Source organism: Hyperolius riggenbachi, chromosome 7 (genome assembly GCF_040937935.1).
Source record: "Hyperolius riggenbachi isolate aHypRig1 chromosome 7, aHypRig1.pri, whole genome shotgun sequence".
In the NCBI taxonomy this organism is placed as follows: domain Eukaryota; kingdom Metazoa; phylum Chordata; class Amphibia; order Anura; family Hyperoliidae; genus Hyperolius; species Hyperolius riggenbachi.
Window position 1 is genome coordinate 139663429 of NC_090652.1, and position 16644 is coordinate 139680072.

The window sequence follows — 16644 nt, forward strand, 5'->3', positions numbered from 1 at the left end:
GTTGCAGAGTAGTCAACCTCTTTTCCAAACCCCCTTGTTGTCCTGTTGTTTGGGGGCGTTGCATGAAGAGAAATTACAGTTCCTGGTCCTGCCAATGGTAAACTCTACTGTTGTTCTTGGTTTGCCCTGGTTACAACTCCACTCTCCGCAGATTGACTGGGCTTCAAGACAGCTACTGAAATGGTCAGCCCATTGTCATCGGCATTGTTTGGGGAGAGTTGCTGTTGGTGCTACCAAGATACAGGTCAGAGGAGTGGCAGTGCAGTGTGCGGATCTTTCTGATGGGTTCTGTCCCTCACGGTCACCTGTTACGCATATACCAGGTAGTAAAAATTCCAAAGCAGACGCTCTATCTAGGGGTTTTGAGCCCAAGACCATTCTACCTCAGAAAAAAACAGGCAGATGAGAGACGGTCTGTAAAGTGAAAGTTTTCCCCAGGGGACATGGTATGGGTATCCACTCGGCATTTGGCCTTGAAGCAACCGTCACCCAAACTGGGACCTAGATTCATAGGACCATTTCCAGTGACCAGAAAGATCAATGATGTCACTTATGTGATTGGTCTCCCAGCCAGTATGAGAGGTGTGAGATCATTCCACGTGTCTCTGTTGAAGCCGGCAGTGCACGTGGATTCCTCCCCCCCCCCCCCCCCTGTGATCGTTGATAACCAACCTGAATATGAGATCGAAAAGATTCTGGTCTCTCGCTTAGTGCAAAATTCTGTGCAGTATCTGGTCCTCTGGAAAGGTTATGGTGTGGAGGAAAGAACTTGGGTGCCGGATTGTCGCATGCGTGCGGAAGTATTAAAGAAAGAATTTCATGACTCACATCCTGGGAAGCCGGGTGGGAAGTGTCCGGAGTCCACTCCTCAGGTAGGGGGGGGTGTATTGTAATCAATAGCAGAGATGCCGCCGTGCGGTCTGGCGGCGGGGCGGCTGTCTCCGCGTTCAGACTGGCGGTTTACGCACAGCAACATGTGTCTGGTTTGTCTGGACCTTCTAGTGCACACAGATGGAGAGCTACGCTTGCGCGCGCCAGGCGACAGGACATTTATACCAGCAGAAGGGGAATCAGCTGATCAGGCCGATCAGCTGATCCCAGCTGGACTCTGGATTGGCTGAGTGGCTCGGGCGGAGCTGCACAGCACTGCAAGTATATATAGATCTTGCTTGTCAGTTGCTGGTTGTCTGCCGTTGCGAATACTTACGTGTGAGCACTCAGACCAGTCAGATCCCACAGTGTGTTAGAACCAGGAGGACCTGGGATTTCACACTTAGCCAGATTACGCTTGTGTTATATGTTAGACCAGTTCCAGGGTGTTGTGACCAAGGACCTCACACCCAAGCTTAGGGATACTGTGTCATTGCTGTGTTATACTTTAGACCAGTTCCAGGGTGTTGTGACCAAGGACCTCACACCCAAGCTTAGGGATACTGTGTCATTGCTGTGTTATACTTTAGACCAGTTCCAGGGTGTTGAGACCAAGGACCTCACACCCAAGCATAGGATACTGTGTTATTCTTTAGACTAGTTCCTGGGTGTCGAGACCAAGGACCTCACACCCCAGACTAGGATTGTGATTTATATCTGTTATGACCATTTGCTCGGGTGTTGCCGACCTGGCCTGCCCGACCCTTCTGGCTGTCACTCATCCCTCGAGTGTTCAGACTGTCTGTACTACCCGTGACACTATTCCACCAAGTGTCAGTTAGCTGCAAGGACCTCTTGCTCATCAGAGAGTCCTTCCTGCAGTGCAGCCAGTGGCCTCTATCCCATTGGAGTCCCCTGGCTGCAGTACAGTCTGATTTCCAGTTTACCAGGGAATCACTGGCTGCCAGATTATCTCTATCTCCTCTCTCAAGGAGATAGTCCCTGCACAGCCCAGGGCTACCTGCTCCTCAGGTGGTTCCTGGCCGAGCTGCCCGTATCTCCCGCCTCACGGGAGAAAGCCTACAGTTACACCAAACACTTACACTTCATTAGGTGTCCAAGAGGTTAGCCATACTTGTATTATTGGTGATTCTGCAGATCATCCATAATCAAGTATACATCTGTAATATTGATGATTCTGCAGATCATCAATAATCAGATTCTCTCTGTGTGCTGACACCAATCGTTACATATGTACAACAGAATTGCAGAGATACATTATCTTTGTTTTTATGAATAATTGTAATATGTGTAATAAGACTACAGATATTTGTGGCCTTCCTTAGATTCTGCTAGGTACACATTATAAGATTTTATGGCAGATTTACTGTCAGATTGATTATTTCCACATCAGCTTCTTTTATAAAAATTAGGTAAGCAAACCATACAGTACTTATCATTCAAGAGTTTTTCAGTTACACATTCCTCAGAATTTAACTTGTTTCCGCCCATCTGTGCTTTGTTCTTCCACCATGTAATCTTAAACCGTTGTCCTTAAATGACTTCATAACAGCACGCTTTTTCTGAAATAGCCCATTGTCTGCTGTATGTTTTAAGAGGAAAACGATTCACACCACAGCCAAAAGTTTATACATTACTTATACTTGAATTGATATACTGTATTTAAGAAACATAAAATTATGCTATTAAATAAGAAATATGGAAAGGTTTATTAAAGTTGTGTTTATTTAATTTTGAAAGAGGACAGCTAAGAGGTGTTTTGTCTGTAGACATATGTTATTAATAAGGGACTTTGCAAATGAACCTTTTATTTCAATGATTGTACATAGGACCAAGAGACATTAGCTCACTACAAAGGGAGGAAGATTTAATTAGTAAAGGCAAGGAGTGTATTATCTTTTGGCACTGGGAGAGTAGTGCTGTTTATCTTGGCTTAAGTCATGGGGTGCATAAGATAAATAAAAAATATTGTGATAAAACTGTTGGAAAGTAAAATATCTCTGGATCCCACAGCCCTCCCTAGCTACTGCCTACTTTCACTTCTTCCCTTTGCCTCCAAATTAATAGAACACCATGTCCATGTGGAATTAATTATCTTCAAACTCCCTGCTTGCTCTACGCCTATATAGCTTCCGCTCCAACCACTTCACTAAAACGGCTCTTATCAAAGTTGCCAATGACCCCCTTACATTTAAATCCAAAGGCCATTATTCCATCCTCATACCTTTTGTCCTCTGTGTTTGATGTTGTTAATTTACAATTGCTCCTAAATTCTCAGTTCAGGTGTCAAGGAACGCGTTCTTTCATCGATAGCTTCCTACTTCTCTAGAAGCTTTTTCAGAATCAGATTCAATTTGATTTGGCAAGTACGACACTTATCACACCAGGAATTGTTTGTGGTACACATCGGCATTGCAGTGCAAATTAACAGACAGTGTTTAGCGAACATAGAAGGTTTTTCTGGGGAAGGGGCTTGAGTTAAGGAGGACCGCTTGGGGAAAAAAAAGGTGTTCCTGTGCCTGGAGGTTTTAGTAGGGATGGCTCTATAGCAGCAGCCTCAAATGAGAAGATTGAAGAAATGCAAACACTAGTGCACATGACAGGCGGGGACCCCAAACACTGCCACTACTCGGGACCCCCAAACCAGCATGTAACAATAGGAAACGCAGGCAAGCCCTCGAGCTGCCACCACCAGGAACTCACCCCCACCACTCCTTCAACTTACCAAACACAAAAGAAATGCTCGCTCCCAGACAGCACTCTGCTACTTACAGTGGGTTGCAAAAGTATTTGACCCCTTAAAGTTTTCCACATTTTGTCATATTACTGCCACAAACATGAATCAATTTTATTGGAATTCCACATGAAAGACCAACAAAAAGTGGTGTACACATGAGAAGTGGAACGAAAATCATACATAATTCCAAACATTTTTTACAAATAAATAACTGCAAAGTGGTGTGTGCATAATTATTCAGCCCCCTTTGATCTGAGTGCAGTCAGTTGCCTATAGAAATTGCCTGATGAGTGCTAATGACTAAATAGAGTGCACCTGTGTGTAATCTAATGTCAGAACAAATACAGCTGCTCTGTGAGGGCCTCAGAGGTTGTCTAAGAGAATATTGGGAGCAACAACACCGTGAAGTCCAAAGAACACGCAAGACAGGTCAGGGATCAAGTTATTGAGAAATTTAAAGCAGGCTTAGGCTCCAAAAAGATTTCCAAAGCCTTGAACATCCCACGGAGCACTGTTCAAGCGATCATTGAGAAATGGAAGGAGTATGGCACAACTGTAAACCTACCAAGACAAGGCCATCCACCTAAACTCAAAAGCTTGAACAAGGAGAGTGCTGTTTAGAAATGCAGTGAAGAGGCCCATGGTGACTCTGGACGAGCTGCAGAGATCTACAGCTCAGGTGGGAGACTCTGTCCATAGGACAACTATTAGTCATGCACTGTACAAAGTTGGCCTTTATGGAAGAGTGGTAAGAAGAAAGGCATTGTTAACAGAAAAGCATAATAAGTCCCGTTTGCAGTTTGCCACAAGCCATGTGGGGGACACAGCAACCATGTGGAAGAAGGTGCTCTGGTCAGATGAGACCAAAATGGAACTTTCTGGCCAAAATGCAAAACGCTATGTGTGGTGGAAAACTAACACTGCACATCACTCTGAACACACCATCCCCACTGTCAAATATGGTGGTGGCAGTACCATGCTCGGGGGGTGCATCTCTTCAGCAGGGACAGGGAAGCTGGTCAGAGTTGATGGGAAGATGGATGGAGCCAAATACAGGGCAAACGTGGAAGAAAACCTCTTGGAGACTGCAAAAGACTTGAGACTGGGGCGGAGGTTCACCTTCCAGCAGGACAATGACCCTAAACATAAAGCCAGGGCAACAATGGAATGGTTTAAAACCTATGTGTTAGAATGGCCCAGTCGAAGTCCAGATCTAAATCCAATTGAGAATCTGTGGCAAGATCTGAAAACTGCTGTTCACAAACGCTGTCCATCTAATCTGACAGAGCTGGAGCTGTTTTGCAAAGAAGAATGGGCAAGGATTTCAGTCTCTAGATGTGCAAAGCTGGTAGAGACATACCCTAAAAGACTGGCAGCTGTAATTGCAGCAAAAGGTGGTTCTACAAAGTATTGACTCAGGGGGCCGAATAATTACGCACACCCCACTTTGCAGTTATTTACTTGTAAAAAATGTTTGGAATGATGTACGATTTTCGATCCACTTCTCACATGTACACCACTTTGTATTGGTCTTTCACGTGGAATTCCAATAAAATTGATTCATGTTTGTGGCAGTAATGTGACAAAATGTGGAAAACTTCAAGGGGGCCGAATACTTTTGCAAGCCACTGTATAAACAAAGGCTATACGACCAGCAGGGTGCACCAGCATGCAGGAAACTCCCTCTCATCTGCCCCCCTCCTAATTAAACTGCATAAGGAGCTGTAAATGAAGTATAAAATATGCAAACACTAGTGCAAATGACAGGCGGGGGCCCCGAGCACTGCCACTACTCGGGACCCTCAAACCAGCATGTAACACAATAGGGGAGCGCAGGCAAGCCTTGGAGCTGCCACCACCAGGAACTCACCCCCCCTCCACCCCATATATATAAGTGGCAGAGTGCTGTCTGGGAGCGAGCATTTCTTTTGTGTTTGGTAAGATTGAAGAAATGACTGACGGGGTGGTGCATGATCCGGTTGGCCCTAGTCCTCAGTCTAGGTGGTCTTCTCCCCCATCTCAAGTCACTGGTGATGGTTGTGCCTTGGAACCAAATGCTTAGTACCCTGTTGACCTCAGTGCCTTCAGTGAAGACCAGGTTGAGTGTGGGCGGGCCCTCTCTTTAGTTCACAGTCAGTTGAACAGTTTTTGCCACAATTAGGACAAGCTTGTTGTCTTTACCATTTGCAGACATGCTCGATTTACCTGCCGTATGCATGTCCACCATCTTCACAGATGGTCGTCTTACCGTCTCTGTGCCCACTATCTGTGTGGGTACTTCAAAGCTCTTTCCTTGAACCTCTTCTTTTCCAATTTATATGCATAGTGTTAGCAACTTAATATATTAATTTGGTTTTCAATACCATTTATATGCAGATAACACACAACTGCATCTTTCGGACCCAGATCTTAATTCCCTCCATTAATACATTCTTAACAGCCTGTCTACTGTATCTTCTTTCATTACCTCTTGCTTTCTAAAAGTTAACATGAGTAAAACAGAACTGATCATTTTTCCATTTTCTCTATCCACATCTCTTTCCTGATATAACAAAAAATGTCAATAACACCCCTATAGCGTATTTGATTCCTCTCCCTCATTCATGCCACATATTCACTCTGTAACCACCTCCTGTCATTTTCAAATTAAAACATAATTCACATTTGACCCTTTCTCACTCATGAAACTACTAAAGTACTAGTCTAAACCCTCATAATATATCACCTTAACTACTGTGGATTCCTACTTGTCACAGCAGAACTGCGAGAATCGCAATTTGCAATTCTGATTATACTCTGATTGTTGATTGCAATTCAATCTGAGGTTATGTTGTATGGGGACAAAACACTTGGGCTTTCTTCAGGCTAAGGAAAAACCAAGCCAAAGGACAGTGTGTTTTTCTACTGCCTGGGAGAAAGCAACCCTCAGCCAGGAAGCTTACAACTAGGTGTGAACAAGTTTCAAAAGGGCCATTTGGTGTAGTTGCTTGGCAGAGCAGCCCTGAAGCTCAGCAGGGGTCAGCAGAGCGGAGATACAACCCACCCTATAAAAAATAACGGTACCATTTTTTTATTTATCTTTTTAAGATAAGATAAACTTTGGACCATTGAAAAGTGGGTGGTACATGCATCAGTTGATGGGAAAATATCACAATCAACTGCTAACATCTGACCGAATATTGGCATATCTCATTCTTGGGGCTGATATAAGCACAAACCCCTTTATTAAATGTATCTAATTGTATACAATTCACTAACCAAGTTTGGTATCCCTATGTTGTATATTTTTAGCTAGTCATGAAAATGCTTTCCTATTAGATGCATGGACAAGCAGAAGACAAAATATAATAATGCCATGTATTTTTGACCCTTTTTTTCCACCAAAAGAAAGGGCCTACTAGTCCCTACATCGGGGCAGACCTTGAGTTCTGCCCCTCCAGGGGATTTATAAACGAAAAGGCTGCAAATCCAGCCCCAGTTCTCCATTTTGTAACATCACTTAAAGCACATGTGTCAAACTCCAGGCCTGGAGGGCCAGATCTATGCCAGTGTTTAGGATGGACTGAGAAAGAGGAATGTGTTCTACCTGATGGACCACACCTTTCCTGATTCAGACCCATCAATTGATTTGCACTGTTTCAAAAATGTATGAGGACCTCGTCCCTCGTAGGACCGGTTTGACATACCTAAGACACTAAGGCCCCGTTCACACTTGCGGTTGTTTGCCAAACGGACCGGATGACCTGACCGGATCCGGACCGGATCCGGATCGGAACCGTACGGTTCTGATCCGGATCCGATCCGGATCCGGTCAGGTTGCATCAGGTGTTCATCAGGATGCGATCCGGATCCGTTTGGCAAAAGTAACGTAAAAAACAAAAAAAATGTTGGGGTCTGGGAGGTCAGCAGAAGGGGGACCTGTGGAATCAGGCCCTCTGCTGTTTAGCACTCACCTCCACCTGCGACATGCTGCCAACATCTCCGGATCCGGCTGTGCTGCTCCACTCCAAAATGCTTGCCCACGTGTCCCCATCCAATATCGCCGCAACAATCCGCATAGGAAGTGGGGTAGAACATCCGGATTTCTCAGCCAGTGTGTTGTGCGCTCTCCGGTTCCCATTGGTTTGTATTGGCCGGATGGTGCAGTCCGGCTCCGCCCCGGATACGGCTGCCGGAGGAGCCGGATCAAAAAATAGCGCATGTTGGAACGGAGGCCGGAGTCCGGATCCGGCCCGGCTCCGGTCCGGCAGAACGGACGCATGTGAACGGACGCATAGGCTTTCATTGCTATGCCGTGCGTCCGTTCCGTCCGTTCTGCAAGCGGTGCCGCTCCGGCACGGCAATTCCGGACGGCCACCGCTAATGTGAACCGGGCCTAAAGCGAAAAAAAAATTATGAAATGATGATTTGTATGTGTAGTACAGCTAGGAAATAAAACTTTAGGGGCAGAGACATAAGTCTAATGTTTCCAGTACAGGAAGAGTTAAGAGATTCCAGTTGTTATCTATGCAAAAAAAAAGCTATTGAGCTCTACCAATTTCAAAGCCGCAGAGAGCTCTGCGTTCTAAAGGTTGTTATCTCATCTGTCAGTCAAGGATTTTTTTTTTCTCTGCCAGAGGACAGGTCAATAGGTCACTGTCCAGCTCTGTAAAATCATTTAGAATGCTGAGTGGTGTGTAAATAGTGCAATGTTATAAAAACACTATATAACTGAAAATAAAAATATGAGAACATTTTCTTTGCTACTATTCTTCTAGTAATTATCCGTACTACACAACCAATTCATTATATCATACATTTTCTTTTCACTTCAGTGTCTCTTTAAGGAACCTGAATCTAGCACTGAACCCAAGGCTGGCTTCCATTTTTAATGGACTTCCACAAACAAAGGATTCAGACGTCTTCCAAAATCTTAAGTGTTCATTTCCTCATTTTCCCTTTTTATATGTAACACTGTGGCTACCGTTTTTATAATTGTTATCCATAATTGTTATCCATAATATTTCTGTAGACATTAATAATATTGCATTTTTTTAAACAAAGAGTATGTTTATTATTTTGCAGAAAAGGTCATGATATACAAATACAGCATGGCTTAACATATTCCTTCAGTACATAGTATATTCAACATATCATATTCTACATGGCAGATTATGCTGGATACTTCAAACTGAGTCAAAGGTATAGTTTACAAATAGTGTGCAGCTAATTAAGGCTAGTAGAGCACCAGGTGAGGCACATGTGATTGCTTGGTAGCATCTAACACACACAATTAAGGATACATCTTTACCACACCTAGCGCTGATGTAATAGCAATCCATAAAACCCTGCGTGAAACTACATTGGGTAACATCTCAGACCTTCTTTTCCATTGGGAGTATCCAGTCTCTCAGGTACATTCTTTCCCCCTATCCCAGATCAAGTGGAACTGTGGGACTTGTTTCCTATATGTGTATTCTAGCTTTTTATAGGCGAGGCCTGTATCCAATCTGTTCATTCATCTAGCGAGAGTTGGGGGGTCATATTCAATATTTTTTATAAAATGAAAAAAAAAAGTCATTTATACGGCTATTTACCTGGTTTGTGTATCGCAGAACGAACCTTGCTTTTCGGGAGAGACGTTATCCATAGAAACCGTAAGGGGTGGTGGCAGCTTTTTTAAAGTAAAATTGGGCCTAGTAGATTGTTGGTGTTTTCACATGTTCCCTCCTGGACTGTCTGCCCAATTCCAGCTACTACCGCACATTAATTGCATACATGTGATTGGATGGTCTGTGAGCTGAAGCAAATTGGGAGGAACTAAGTGGTCTGGTCAGTAGTTGGTCTGTGACACTACTTTAAATTGTACAGATAAGCACCATCCATAAACATCAATATATTGGGGACCCAAGAATAATATGAAAAATCAATTAAGCCTAACAGGTATGCCAGAATGTGCAGAACGGTGTAAACATGTACTATAGCAATGGGAAAAGAAACACCTTGAGAAATCCGCACCAGACTGAAATTAGGCAACACAATATATCCTTTATTGAAACTTAAAGGTAAAAACACTTAAAACATCCATAATGAATGAGGTAGGGCTGTATAACAAATTACATCACATAATACAATATCTGAAAGGGGGGTCCCTTTAAGAGGGAAAGGTGCCAATATAATAAAGTACTTAGTGTGAATACAGCAATAAATGCATAATAACAAATTGCTCTGAAGACATCATAATAAAGTGCATTTACACTCAAATTTATGGGGGCAACCCAAAAAAATGAAAAACTAGTAACAATAGTGCAGAAAAAATGAATACAGTGCAAAAGTTTGAAACAGTAAACACCAACCGTGAATAAAGAAAATACCCACCAAAGTGACAGGAGGTAAATTGAGAAGGATCCCGGAAGGGAATATGAAAAGTTGCACAGTGATTAAAAGAGAAGATTCCCTCAGGACTGGAGCACCTAAAAACCCATACCTGCACAGCTGTCGTGATTCACCGTGTATAACGGCTTCCTCAAAGCTGTGACACTACTGACAGACTTGGACTCCTCCAGTCTATACTGAACTGGAACACTTGACTCATCCAGCCCACTTCTCGCTCCTCCTCCGCTGCTTCTCTCTGTCAAATTCTTCATTGGCTGCTATTCCTGCCAATAAACCAAAGAACTGACTATAAACTATAACTTACAAAGCACTCCACAAACACCACCCCCAGTACATCTCCTCATTAGTCTCCAAATACCATTCAAACCACAACCTGAACTCTGCAAAATACCCCTTTCTTTCTTCCCCGAGAATTACTTTCTCCCAGTCTTGCATGCAAGGTTTTTCACATGGCTCTCCCCTCTGGTATTCCCTTGTAAAACACATTTGGCACTCTCCAAACCACTTAACTTTCAACTGCACCCTTAAAACTCACTTTTTTCTGACAAGCATGCAATCTTGGCCAACGTAATTTCATTCTCTTCTCAATGCATGTTTTTTATGTATATCTATGTCTCTATTTTTATGTACCTGTGTTTGTTTCTTACTCTGTACATACCCATGGAAGATGATCAATATTAATTTTAAATCAGCTTCCTGGAGTCTCTTTGTAATGGATTGCGGAGACACCGCCGCGCGGTCTGACAGTGAGGCGGCTGTTTCCGCGTTCATACCGGCGGTTTCTCCGCAGCGGCATGCGTCTGGTTTGTCTGAACCTAGTAGTGCACACAGATGGAGAGCTGCGCGCGCGCGCTGCAAGACAGGCTCTTTATGCCAATAGGAGAGGGGTCAGCTGATTGGGACGATCAGCTGATCCCGGCGTGGCAGGGGATTGGCTGAAGGGAACTGGGCGGCGCTGAGGAGCGCTCTGCTATATATACTCGTTGCCTGTCAGTTGCTGGTTGTCTGGCATTGCGAATGCTTATGTGTTAGCACTCAGACCTTAGTCAGATCTTTCAGTGTGGTTGAACCAGGAGGACCTGGGAATCCACACTTAGCCAGATTACTGTTATTATTGTGTTATACTTCAGACTAGTTCCAGGGTGTTGAGACCACGGACCTCACACCCAAGACTAGGGATACTGTGTTATACTTCAGACTAGTTCCAGGGTGTTGAGACCACCGACCTCACACCCAAGACTAGGCCTTGTTTGATATCTGTTATGACCAATTGCTTTCCTGGCTCTCCTTCTGCTTTCTGATTCGGTACCTACGCATATCTGATTACCTGTTGCCAACCTTGCCTGTCCCTGGTTACCGAATCAGCCTTCTGTCTCTGTACCTTATCTGCTAGTGTGTTGCCGACCCGATCTGGCCGACCTTTCTGGCTGTCACCCACCCCCTGGGTGTTCAGTCCATCCGCAGAGACCCCCTGTCTCTCAGAGGGACCTCTCTGCAAACCAGTCAGGGACTCATCCTCTAGGAGTCCTTTGACTGCAGTAGAGTCTGACTCTTCTGGTTAGAGTCATCTGCTCCTCAGGTGATTCTACTCATTACTGTTGCACCAAACACTTACACGGTTGCAGGTGTCCAGAGGTTAGTTATACTTGTATTATTGGTGATTCTTCAGATCATTGGTGATACTGTAGATCACCAATAATCAGATTCTCTCTAGACGTGAGTCAGCATGTTCGCATCCCCGGCTCCCCTGTAAATGTGGGTCAATGTGTTGTTTCTGGTAGTCTCTCTAGGAGGACGTGCACAGCTCAGAACTGCCTTTATAGGTTAAGGAGGCGTGTCTGAAGTGTGTCAGCTGATTCCTGCGGTCAGCTGACACTTGCTGCAGGGATGTTGCTGATTGGTCTGATTTTCCTGGGGGCTTGGTCTGTGCTCTATTCCTGCTATATAAACCCTGGGCATTCAGTTACTCACTGTCCGTTATAGCTTTCAGTTCTCTGAGTGCTGGATCTTGCATTACTACTTAGTCTAGTTAAAGTTCTGGAGAGCTTCATTTCATATATTGCGCATCACCGCGATATATATGTACTCTAGTCAGTCAGTATTGTATTATTGTATATTGTTCCGTGTATCGATCTTTGCCTGCCTCTTGACCTCGAATCTGCCTAGCCCCTCTGTATTACTGCCATCTGATATCTGTGTATGACTCGGCCTGTCCCTGACTTCACTCCTGTTTGATCCTTCCAATACGACTGACATCTGACCTATGTGTATGACTTCGGCCTGTATAACGTTTTCGCACCTGTCTTAGCCTACTGTACTTTAGCCGTCTGATTACCAGTGTATGATCCTAGTCTGTTACTGACCTTGCTCTGCCTCAGTTCCTGTGTACCGCATATCTCTGACTTTGTGTATGACCTCAGTTGACGATCTGACCTCGATTATCATATATTCAGTGTACACTTCATAGCCTGCATCACAGCCAGCGTTACACATATAAACAAGTTGGATCATCTCTTTTGCTAAGATCTTAATGCAAAAACTGAATGATATGATGGGGGATTTTTTATACTAGGCTTGGGCTCGCAAATTGATTGAACATTCGTTTTCAACACCAATATGATAACTATGATATCCCTAAACTACTCCAGACTGATGTACACTGATAGTAATCTCTGACGTATCCCACATACCATTCTTCCCTCTCTACATTTGCCTAATGCTACCTGTAACCATATAGGTTGCATTTGGGCAAAAACCCAATTTTTGCCCTTTATGTTAATGCTTTCTAAAAGGAGAAAAACAAACCCTGACTGACATAACCCTAACCCTCATTATTACTAATACAAAATGTGCCTTATATAACGCCAACTGACCAACCTACAGACACCTGAACCTAATTTCACACACTAATTGTTACCAAATCCTGAAGCATGTTCTGTCGCTTGCAGTGGAGCTGCAACTGGGCAGTTCTGACTTGTCTGTTTGCATTCGGTTGCGCATTCACAGTGAGTCTTATTGTCATTTGCAATCACTCTGCAGTTCAAGATGCTGTCAGGATTTCTCCTATTGTTTGCTGCAGTTGAACTGCAGTAAGATAGCCCTGGATTTCCTACATGCATGTTGTTGCATAGTACTGCATGTATTTGTTATGATAGTCTGTCAGCTAGCAAATGGTAATCAAGCCAGCTCAGGATTGAATGATTACCATTCAGTTGTGTGGGAATTTGCATACCTGCATACATTGGCTGATGCCGGCATAAAAGTCTGCCTCCCATTTCAGACCCCGCCTGACATAGGGTTCAGCTCTCTGAGTTGTCGTTGGGTCTAGGAAAGTTGTTATTGTAAAAATGTATAATGCCTTGCTCTGTATTTTCATGTCTGCTAAACGTTTGCTGACCTGCGGGGGTCAGTGAAGTCCTTCTGATCCTGATAGTTCGGATTCTGCCAGCACCACGTTGGTGACTGGTAGTATTCCTTCTAACCTTTCTTTCTTTCTTGGGGGTACAAGGAGGCCTACACGCGGCACCCCTGTTGAGATGCAATGCACATTGCGTGGGCCAACTCCTGCAGGAAAGGCAGGTTGATAGTTTAGATCCTGCACATTCTGGTAGGCGAATGCATTATGCAAACGCTTTGCCATTTTAATTAGTCAGCAGACTTGAGGCAGCCAGTAATGAAGTCAGGAGTTGACTGGTCTGAGCACACATCTCTTTTCTCTTGTGTAGCATTCCTTCTAACCTTGTTCCTGCCTTGCTCTTCAGGACGAACGATAGCAGCGGTTGCCGTTAGTTTCGCTCCTACCTGTTAGTGTTGTCTATCTCAGTGTGAATGTTGCCGTCGCTGAAACAGCGACTAGATTGGCTGAGCATTTCGTCTGTCTGTCTGTTGTCTGCCTTGTTAATTGTCATTACTTGTGTTTTAGCTAGTGAGTTATTTGAGAGCTACATTTCATATATTGCGCTTCAGCACGATATATACTGTATGTACTCTAGTCAGTCAGTATTGTATTATTTGTATATTGTATATTGTATTGTGTATGACCTTTGCCTGCCCCTCGACTACGAATCTGCCTAATCCTTCCAATACGACTGACATCTGAATTAACGTGTATTACCCAAGCCTGTTACCGACTACATCTGTTGTGTATTGTATCACTTAGCATCTATCCTGATAGCCGGTCCAGAGCTGCAGTTGCTCGGGGCAATCTTGCTCCCTTGTTCATTACTCCTGTGTCCATCTGTGGAGCCTCTTCCATTATCCAGCTACTTAGCCTTGTTGTGCTGGGTGGTCAGAAAGTATGCCCCCCCAGCATTACACCTATTAGCTCTCACAGCAACCATAACAGTATTCTGTAGGACTGCAGCATGATCAACTGTTAGGGAGAATAACATTACAATATAAAATAGCATTACCAGAGATAAAATTCAATTTGTTCCTTAATCCTGAAGATAAACATAGATAAACAAACATAGTGTCAGCATTCTGTCCATACATTAGGCGATCGACCGAGAGACAGTGGCGGGAGTTCCATTGCGTTCGGCGCTCGTCCTGTTATTGCACACCGTTACCATTGCACACCTGATCGAGCAAGTCGGCCCTACAACTTGCAGCATGTCTGATCGATATATGTGACCAATTTCGCCCCGAAGTTGGTTGCATCATTGATCGAGCATGCTCTTGGCAGCACCGATTTTTATCTGATTATAATAATCAAATTGGATTGTGATCTGCCACTAAGTCGCCTGATGTATGGACACCTTTATGTGTTAGAAATGTTCCTTCCATGCAATCACTTTCACATCATCTTTTATTTTTAAGGGTCATCTCATTTCTACAGCCATCTAACTCATATGCTTGAGTGACAGCTTCTCAGGATGTTAATGACTTCAGTATAAGATATTCGCATACATGACATAATACAGTTTGAAACCAATAAAAATGTATTGAAACATTGCATTCACATTAGCCAGATGATTTAAACAGCTCAGAGTTTTTAAATGGGCTCTCCCTAGTGTGCCTCCCAGCCAGATAGGTGTGGGTCGGTCTCATCACTCCAAACAAATTTCAGTCTTTTCCACACCTAATGGCTTTGTTCCCTAAATCTAAAGGTGGCCACACACCATGCAATTTTTTAAATACCTGTTCAATTCAAGAATAGCAATCAATTTTTCTGACTGATTGTAACAAATCAAAAATCTGACAAATGTACCACCCACCTTTGTTCAAATTTCCCCAATCATGAATAAAATAATTGAAAGCTCGGAAAAAATTGATTGGAACTGTACATAAAGTCATTGACAATCCATCACATACCATACAATTCTTGATAAAGTTGGTCTGAAATTTCCAACATGTCCAATTCCCCCCCCCCCCCCCCAAAAAAAAAAACCGGGACATTTGATTGGATTTATCGATTTTAAAAAAAAAAAAGAAAAGCTCTCGATATTTCAGGACAACTGATCGACATTATCGAATTGGTGAAAAATTGGATCTTTTAATTGTATGGTGTGTGGTCACCTTAAAGAGGATCTGTATTGTTAAAATCGCTCAAAAGTAAACATACCAGTGCGTTAGGGGACATCTCCTATTACCCTCTGTCACAATTTCGCCGCTCCTCGCCGCATTAAAAGTGGTTAAAAACAGTTTTAAAAAGTTTGTTTGTAAACAAACAAAATGGCCACCAAAACAGGAAGTAGGTTGATGTACAGTATGTCCACACATAGAAAAATACATCCATACACAAGCAGGCTGTATACAGCATTCCTTTTGAATCTCAAGAGATCATTTGTGTGTTTCTTTCCCCCATGCACTGAAGTTTCAGGCTGCTCTTTTCTTCCTGCAAACAGCTTTGCCCTTGTTTGTAATTCTTCAGTATGTGAAAGCCCAGCCAGCTCAGAGGACGATTTATCCAGCTTGTAAAAGATAAGAGAGAAGAGAGAAGCTGCTCTAATCCTAAATAACACACAGGCAGTGTGCAGAAAGGGGCCTGGAATTGTAAGTTCATAGCAGAACCACAACACTGAAAAACTTGGCAGCCTTCCAGACACAGGCCGACAAGTCTGACAGGAGAAAGATACATTGATTTATTACAGAGACTGTGGTAGCAGAAAGTGTTGCAGTAAGTCAGAACACATTAGAATAGCTTTTGGAACTTGTAGGATGATAAAAAACAGGATGCAATTTTTGTTACGGAGTCTCTTTAAGTCAGCTGGATAGCGTACTGGTAAGACTGTTGCCTTTTGATGCGGGAGTTGAACCTCTGACCAGAATTTTAATCCTGGCTCAAGTCAGTACATAAAACAGTAAGGAGTCTTTGGACAAGACTCCCTAATGATCCTGGTCATTCCTAAGTGGCTGAAGCCTTGAAGCACTTTAAGTCCACCAGAAGAGAAGCGCGGTATAAATGTTGTTTATATGAGTCCTGTCTAAATCTGTCGGTCCATGAATTCTCTGCCATACTTGTTTTGCCATCCTCCAACAGCTCATCAGTCCTGATTATTGTTTTAAAGGAAACCTGTAGCGAGTAAAATTACAGTGGGTTGCAAAAGTATTCGGCCCCCTTGAAGTTTTCCACATTTTGTCACATTACTGCCACAAACATGCATCAATTTTATTGGAATTCCACGTGAAAGACTAATACA